Below are 8,873 nucleotides of genomic sequence, written 5' to 3'. Positions count from 1 at the left end.
GTAAGTCATCTGCAACACTGATCCAGGGACCTGTGAGCTGGGGCTCCTCTGTGACTGGGCCCCCCCCAGCAGAGCATAGTTCAGCTCTGTGCCTATTGGCATTACCTGTTTTTATCATTTCCACCAAGAAGAATTGCCACATAGAGTTCCTGTTTTAAACAACCACTGCCTCCTTCCTTCCATTCCTCCAGTACCAATACTGGTTTGAGTAGTAGGATACAGTTACAGGCAACCCTCAGGGCCTCCAGTTCCCTCCTCACCTCTCTTGGGTAAGGCATGCACCCTCAGGCAATGCCAGCCTCGTCTGCATGGATGGTCCCAATTTTCCATTCTTATCAATGCTGAACTCCGTGACAATGTGAGCTGCTGATGCCAGCTCAGTGACCCATGTTCTGAGCTGGCAGAGTCTGAGCACTGCTCTCTGACCAGGTCCATGGGGGCACCGGTCTGCCACCAATAGGCATCAGCCACCAACATCACATTACCAGCCTTGGCACACCTGACAGATGTGCCTGGCATAAGGAATGGCTTGTCTGCATGGGGTTTTTTGCCTGATGGTTTTAGATAACAATAGTTGTAAGCAAAGAGTATAAAATCTTTAAATCTTTAACAAATCTCTCATTAATCCCAGCTAAGTAGATTAAAGCTGACTGCAGGCTCTAAAAAGAACCAAGAACTTGCAGAACGGAGAAAACATATACAGTGAAAACAGTCAGACTGTAAATGTGCAGCTCCTATGTTCTTGGTGTAGATAAAATTAAGGTGGCAGGATGGTCGCCAGACCACAGGTCCTGGGCTCGATGTAGCCAAAGATTCAGTGAGATGAGGCAGTACAGCACAGTTCTGTACAGCACAACTCAAAAGTGTTATAGATGCTACAGGCAGATATTGCCCATGTGCTGCAGACTCAGGGAATGAAAGGGTGCTGTGTGGATGGCATCTTCAGCAAAACAGGACAGGTTTGCTGAATTCCCAAATGGAAATCAGGATCCTGCTCAATGTGCAGCCTAATGTTAAGGTCCTGAGCATCGGACTGGCCTGTTTGTGGCTCTGGTACTCTCTCTACAGTGGTCACTGCAGCTGACCTGTGCTTGTAGAGATAGCTCTGATTGACAATGAAATGGTTAAATATCTTGGCACAGTGAAATCCAGCCACTTTTCACTTCAGCAACCAAAGGAGCAGATTTTGCTGGGTTAGGCTCTTAGCTGGAGAGGTTTGGGGTTTGTCTTCCTTAGAACTGACCATATGTTCCTTTCCTAAGTGTACATTCTCAGGTGTAAAGTACAGGGACATCACTGCCTGTAGCAGTCACAGGACAGGTGAAACCCTCCAGCAAAGGCCAGCAATACTGTCACTGTGGTCACTCAGCACTTGCTGCCAGCTAGTGCCTCCCTTCTGTTCCCCCTGGTCCTCCTGTTTGCCTGCTCACACAGTGCCTGTGGCTTCTGCTCCCCCAGACACTGTCTGTCATCCTTTCTCATGTTTTGCCCATCCCAGTGGTGCCCACTCACTTTGCCAGCTCAGTGATTCTGTTTTCTTTGTCTTTGCTCTTGTCCTTGTCACCGCATTGTCCCCACACCCAGGACTGGGACTTTCTGCTACAGTACCTATACATCTGTGTCTCAAAGGTGGTACCACGGTGACCTGTGCTAAAAGCTGCAGCAGTATCATGCAGGATAAATCTGCTGAAGGGACCAACACTGCTCAACCAGCCAAGCCTGGTGAGCCTGGGCCCAGAGGAAAGGAGCTCTTGATATTCCCCCATTTTGTCAAGTGGTGTTTGGCTGTTTGAGAGCAGTTGAGATTTGGGGGTGCTTTGTGAGCAGGGGGATCATCACATTATCCCTTGTCCCTCCCCCATCCCATGAGACAGACAGAACAGATCTGGCACAGGTGACTCAGCCTGGGCCCTCATTGTGCAGGCAGAGCTTTAGTGGCAAAACAAAGAAGCTGAAGCTTCCCAAGCTGCCCCAGCGAAGGGCTCCTAAAACAGTGACACTTCTGTTCTAATAAAGTTACACTTGTTACACGTGTCTAATCACGTGAGGAGATGGCTCAAAACAAGTACAGGAGGGTGTCCTGCCTTAACCCAGTTCTGCCAAAATGACAAGAGGTTTCTGCTGTCGCTCTCAGGTTATTGTACTCATATGCTGAGATCTGCTCCCCTTCCTCCCAAACAGGCAGTTTCCTCACCCTGCAAACTGCCCCAGGGCGCAATAAGTAGGTTAATGCTTGTTTTAGGATTAGCCTGAGGGTGAGGGTTCCCTGAAGGAATAGCAGGAGCTGGGTTTGCTCTGTGCCTGTGTGAGTTCATGCGTGGGGATGCCTCCAAGGCAAATGAATTCCTACCGCTCCTATTTCATCACTGTGCGTCCCTTCGTCCCTTCCTCCTTCCATAGGGTGGTGATGTTCCTTGTCATGACAAAGCTTTGATTTCAGGTTCATATGCTTTTCCTTGCATTGTTTTTCCATTTTTTATTTGTTCTTCCATTTCCCTGCTTCCTAGTCCTCATTCGAGCCAGGGCAGGGAGTGGGAGCTCCTGTGCGTTGCATTGGCCGTGCCTCACGCTTCAGGCTGCCCCTTTTCTCTTATGACCAGACTTCAGAAAAGGAAAACAAACCAAAATATGTCAGTGGTTTTTGAATTGCAAATCTGGGTGTTCAAAAGCCATGAGATGAGAAATTTCGTTTGCTTACCACAACATGAATCCACCCATGTTGGACACAAGCAGCATTTCCTATTTCTACTCAGAGTCCTGGATGCAAAGCTTGATTAAAACATACATCAAGGCAGCTGCAGGTGGGGAGAACAGGGTCAGGGAGGAGAAAAGGGAGGTTTTGGTGTTTTCATTATTACAGATTTTGGCTGTGGCAAGGGAAAGTTAGAAGTGTGCTAGAAATGTGCATTCAAAGTTGATTTGCTATTTAAGTTTTAATGTGTGAAGTTTCTGTGTTTAATTTCCATGTCAATATTGACTCATATTGTCACATAAAGGTAGTACTGACATTTTCCATGGAAAGACACTCTTTTTGGTTGCTTGGCGCCTCTTGACCCACATTCCCAAACTGCAGAACCTGGCATGCTAGTGCAATTCAGCCCAGCCCAGGTGCAAGTGGCTGTTCCTTGGTGACTTGCTCTGTGCACAGATACTGCACTGGGAACAGATCAGCATGTGGCACAGGTGGTTCCTGTGTGAGGGATTTCTCACCCTGCTGTTGTGGAACCTGGAAGTGTTGGATGAATGGCAGGCAATGGCTTGTGAGCTGCCTTTAGTGACAGATACAGCTGTTTGGTTGCTGTGTTTGTTATGTTACTGGAGGCAGTGGATGAGCCACAACTCTTGCAGACAGCTCTAATTGTCCTTGTCTTCCAGTTTTTCAGCCTGGAACACAAAGGTGTTTCTTTCCAGAATTGCTGAGCACTGATGGTTTTGCTTGAAACATATGAAACTCTATAAAGTTGTTAAGTGCTTCACAAATCAGAACTAGACACCTAGAATCAAGAGCCTAGATTTAGAGGACAGACCTGGTGCTTGGGTCTCTCTCTGCCTCTGTGTGGCATTTGTAAAGTGCAGATGATAAAACTTTTTCCTCACAGGGGTGCTGAGATTAGGGAATGCTCCCAGAGAACTGAGAGTGATGAATGTCATAGGAATTCCACAAGCAGCTTAATAACAAAGTTCTGTGAGAGGTTTGAAAAGGGGACACTAAATGAAAGTTGGAGCTGGAGCCACACACTGAGCTGTGGCAGAGACCAGGAAACACTGACTGATTCCTCTTCTGTGCACATTATTCTCCATGTGGATGAGGCCAGGATAGTGTGAGATGGGCATTAGAGCCCATAGCATATGTTTATATAGAAGGGCCCAGATTATGCTGGCAGCCTTGAATCTGTCATATCCAGTGTTACAATAGTGTCTCATAACTGTAGTGTTTTTCTAAAATAACTATAGGCACTGTTCACAAATTAAGAAATTCCATCTGTACTTGTGCATGTTTCCATACTTCGTCCAGGTAATGAGAACAGCGAGGTTTGGCATCCTTTGAAAGCTTCCTCAGTAGTAAATGTGATCGGAGACACCAGAGCATTCTCCTGGCTATCAATCTGCAGATAATAGAAGGTCCATTTCTTAAGTACACACAGCAAAGGAGAAGAAGAAATACTGGCTATGACACAAAATGAATTGTCTTCCTCTGTGCCCTTGTAACCTAGGGCATGTAGTGCAGGCTGCCAGCCATCGCGTTACAGATTTAGAAGTGCTGGAATCTCTCCGTCTGTAGCAGGCTGCCTGATGGATTGGTGAGTAATGGACTCGGGGAGTGCATTACCAGCGCCCAGACTAATGGCTAGTGCTTGCCCATGGCTTTGGCTATAGATCATCCATCGTGTTATTCATAAGCTCTTGCCAGTCTGTCTCTGGCACTTGTGCTGCCGCTGTAACACCCTTTGCCTGACAAATTCTGCACCAACGTCCCCCCACGTTTTCCGAAGGTGAGGAGTAAATGAGGAGAAGAGTGAGTCCCAGTTCTCCAGTTCTCTCACTCTTTGGAGGACATGCTAAAGGATAAGGTGGTAGACATGATACTCACTCACCCAGTGTTACCAGCACAGTAGTCTGGAAAATACATCCAGGGTTTCTGCACACCATGAGGGACTATCCTATCACTGCCTTAGGAACCTGTGTCTGGGATCTTTGCTTTCACAGGCAGACCAATGTTGCAGGCTGTGGCAAGATAGAAAGGGGAGGAAGAGGTGATTGAGGTGCTTAATATGTTTCTGACATGGCCTCTGGAGAGCTGGAAGAGATGCCTGGATGGCGCTGTCAAGATTTGACTGTTTGTGAGCTAAATGAGGTAGAACCAACCTTCACAGCAAAGACCATCTCTAGGGTTGACTTCTGGGCTGGCTTTGGTGGGAAGTTCAGGTGTGTGCAGAGAGGAATGAGTTGGTTCCAGTCCTGCCAGGCTCAGGAGGCTTTCCTTTTCCTTTAGACTTGGGTAGGACTCCAGGGCTGTGGCTCCCTGGGGTGATTGAGACGAGCTGGATCCCTCTCTGGTTCTTTCATCTGGACCACTGCCCAGCCATGAGAAAAGAGCAATCCAGTCAGCTCTGGATTTAAACTGGTGACCCATCCCACCTCTGGTTGTGTGACCCATCCAGGACCCGTTCCAATTCCCAAGTACAGCCTGGTTACGTTGCTGAGAGTGAAGGTGTAAGCCTTGCTCTGCTGTTCTAGGCTCTTTGGCCTTGTCTTTTTTGCGAGAAGTTACTTAAAAATAAACTTCTGCAGTTCTTTATTAACTTACTCCTGATAAGATTTTGGTAAGGATGAAGCCTTCATCTTTGGAGTTTCCTCTACAGCAGTCATAGTAAATATTGCTGCTAAAACCAGACAGCCGGACCAATATTATAAAAACAATGCAGATGAGGGAAATTTTTCAGTTCCAGGAGTCCTGTGGAACTAGAAATAGCCAAAACTGAGCAACAAACACTTTACATTTTCCAGTTTACTTCATGTGTTAGGAATGTTTTGCCTTTTGAGGGGATCATGACAATGACATTGATGTCCTTGGGATACTAGATATTACTCTCTTTTTAGAGAGCCACCTCTTTGTACCTGGGCTTTAACTCATGCACTTCAGATAGAGCTTGGGCACCTTTCCATTGGCCCAACCAGGGATCAAATTCTGCTTCTTCATATTTGTCACATTAATTCCACAACCAAAAGTCTGCGGGTATTTTGGATACAGAAGCAGGTGGAGGATGCAGAGGGTTGCAGAGAAGGCAATCCTGCTGAACAGGAGATGCTATAAACCCAGAAATTCCCAGTGAGTATTGTCCATCAGTTTATTTGTTTGCTATTTTGGGAGATGTTTCTGGTAATAAAGCGTCATCAATGTATTATTTCTTTTGGCCAATCTTTCCCTTTCTCAGCCCACCTATATAGAACCTTATAAAGCCTATATTTAACTGAGAATATCCTCTGCTTGTTCCCTCTGTTCCACTGTGAGTTTTCTTCCTTTAACAAGCACAACAGCATGCTGCTCCTGCTTCAAAGAGAAAATTAATTCCGTCCGCAAAAGGGTCAAGTGCTGGAAAGTGCATAGCAATGCAGTTTGCATGGCAGGATCCAGGAGATATGATGCTAATAAGATTCCAAGATGAGAACAGCAGACTGGCTCTGGGGATTCAGATGAAGGGTTCTGTAAATTTTAAAAGAAATGGTCTCCAAAAACTAATGATGTCTGCTTTCCAATTCATTAATAATGTGGAGCAGGGAGATGGGAGTGAGAAGCAGGCCATGCTTTGAAATATCAGAATGTAACAAGGAAAAAAACAGCGAGAACTCATCTCACCGGGGTCATAAAGCTGGGAGGAACAGGCGGGCTGCAGGGGAACACAGTGTCGGTGCCTGGAGGGAAGGAAATTGCACTGTGTGTTCTGCGACGTGTAATTTATGCACAGACTCTTTGCCAGCGTTGATGTAAAATTTCTATGCAGAAAAAGATGCTGCTGTATTGACAGATCTTTCTCAACGTTCTTGTTTAAGGTGACTTAGTACACAGGATATCTGATGGGTTTTAAAAACAGATCTGAATTGCCTTAGCATATTTACAAATGGCTCTTGGTAAACCTTCCCCTTCACCTTTTTGCATTGCATGCACGAAACCTGAACCTTGTTTGTAGTTAATAGTGGAAGAAAACCCCTCAGGCAAAGCCTAATGAACCAAGACCAATTCTGAGCTTCCCTCTGCAATATCTGGAGAGCCTCTGCCTTTCCGAGGGCTCCTGGACACACCGTGTGACCTTGCTGCTTTACATCACAACAACCTCCCATTACTGCTGCAGCATTTGCTGTTGGTGCTGCTGTGCAGACATAATGCTGGAGTCTCTCCCTTGTGCCTGCAATGGGCAGCTAATGGAAGATGTCTGTGCCTGAGCAGTTTCCGGAGCAGGAAGGTGTGTGGCAGCAGGATTTAGCTCTGACTTCTATTTTGACAAAGATAGTATGATTGCAAAGTGAGGTTAAGGTTTTCCTCCTATCTTTTCCTTTCATCTGTGCAATATTTTCTCACCTTGCCTCAAAACCTCCTGTCAGCAATGGCTGATGAGGTTCTGGGAGAGCCTCGCTGCCATTGGGAGCTCTTTGGAGCCTGTGGATGCCGAGAGCTCGACTTGGGTGCAGGGCAGGGGCTCCACTGCCAGCCCTCAGCCTGCCCACGGTGCTGCCACTGCACTGGGACCTGCTCATGCTGGGCTCCTCCTGTCCCAGCAGTCAGCTTGGCCCTGCTGTTTGTCAGAGCAGGTTTTAGCCCCAGTAAGATCAGTGCCTCCTCTCTGCTGTGCTGCCCTGGAGCCCTTTGCCTGTGCCTGCTCTCACAGTTTCCTTTAGCTAGGGCCACGTTCTCTCAGCAGCAAGTCTTGCTCTGAGACAAGTGATCTCTCTCTAGTGCAGGAGCAGGGGTTCAGAGGGGTGTTCAGTGAGTGACAGTGTATGCTGGGAATCCCCATCCCCTTAGAAGAGCTGTTTTCATGAGGGGTCACCCTCACGAGCTGCAGAATCAGGGCTGTCTGGGGTGCAGTGGGCAAACTGGGGGAGACAGCTCACAGAGCCTGGGCAGGAGGCTGGAGCTGAGATGTGTTTCCTTGCTAAAGCCTCAGCCATGGAAGTGGATGAAGTGGGGCTGCATCATGGCTGTAATGTGTTCACAGAACAGGTTATTTTCTTACAGTGTTTATAAGTGCTGTGTATTTCTTCAGCATAGAAGGGGCCTTCAGTATTGACAGATGTGCCTCAGCTGTCCACAGAGCAACCACAGATGCATTGGTACCAGCTCCAAAAGCCACAGACTTCACTAGTGGGTTTTTTCTGCATGTTCTTGGTCTCCAGTGAACATATCAGACTAACTTTACAGTGAACAGCAGGGTGATACAGCCATGTGTATCAAATCCTCATATTTGCATCTCAGATGTTTCCTTGGAGGAGAGCTGGGGAATTTGTGTCCTCAGGAAATCTTGAGATAAATTGATAAGAATTTCCTTGAAGGTTTTCCAGTGAAGTTCCTGGTTATAATTCAGTATCTCCACACTTGCCTGCAGCCATGGTCAGTGAGTGAAGCAGGCGGGTGCTCACAGCTGCTGCAGTGGAGGTGCAGTTGTGAGCATCGGGACTGTCTCATAGCACTGGTGAAGAGATGAAAGCCAGCTGGTATGTGGAGGACCTTTTTTGGTGCTGCTTTTCATGCAGACACTGAACAACTGGGGTGATCTCTGTGTCAGTGATCTTCCAGCAGGAATCATTCTGGTTTGCAGCTTGGCAGTAACATCAGTGTAGTCACCAGGACCTCAGAATAAGCCCATATATTTTTAAGGTTTTTGCTTACTCCTGAGTTTGTCTGTGCTCCTCTGTGTATTCACCCCAGCTTTCATCTTCTTTTTCTGGGCTTCCCCTCACTTACATGAGAGTGCATGCCTGTGTCAATGATGAGTGTAGTTGTTTTACAGCTTCTGCTTTCCCTTCCTCAGCATCCAACGTCCATGTGGTGCTCATGGGAGCTGCACAGATCCATTGGTCCTGAAAACCAGACCCTGTGCCTGTCACTTCAGAGTGTGCCCAGTGACCTGTGTTTCATGTGTCACCACCTGATAGGCCAGCGGGAGATGAGGATGCTGCAGTGAGAGGAGGTGGGTGGTGGGAGGAACGTCTGCACCCTTCACACAGCGAGTCAGGATGTGAGGGATGTCAGGGAGGGAAGGTGTGTATTTTCTGAGCTGCCTAGTTGTAGTTTTCTTATTTTATCAGAAAACCCCGACTTTTCCATTGAGAAGGCAATCCAGAGCTCTGCCAGAGGGACTGTGTCTTGGTAGTGT

The 8,873-nt window shown here is 47.3% G+C and overlaps 1 protein-coding gene across 1 annotated transcript in view; it reads left to right on the top strand.

Annotated features, from left to right (window-relative positions):
• The window catches only part of LOC126638024 (transcription factor SPT20 homolog), a 36,848-nt gene that overhangs the window by 5,347 nt on the left and 22,628 nt on the right, over positions 1-8,873 (top strand). The gene's annotated exons all lie outside the window — the stretch shown is intronic.

Source organism: Myiozetetes cayanensis, unplaced genomic scaffold, assembly GCF_022539395.1.
Source record: "Myiozetetes cayanensis isolate MyiCay16 unplaced genomic scaffold, myiCay2020 scf16, whole genome shotgun sequence".
Taxonomy (NCBI): domain Eukaryota; kingdom Metazoa; phylum Chordata; class Aves; order Passeriformes; family Tyrannidae; genus Myiozetetes; species Myiozetetes cayanensis.
This window is presented reverse-complemented; position numbering and strand designations above follow the sequence as displayed.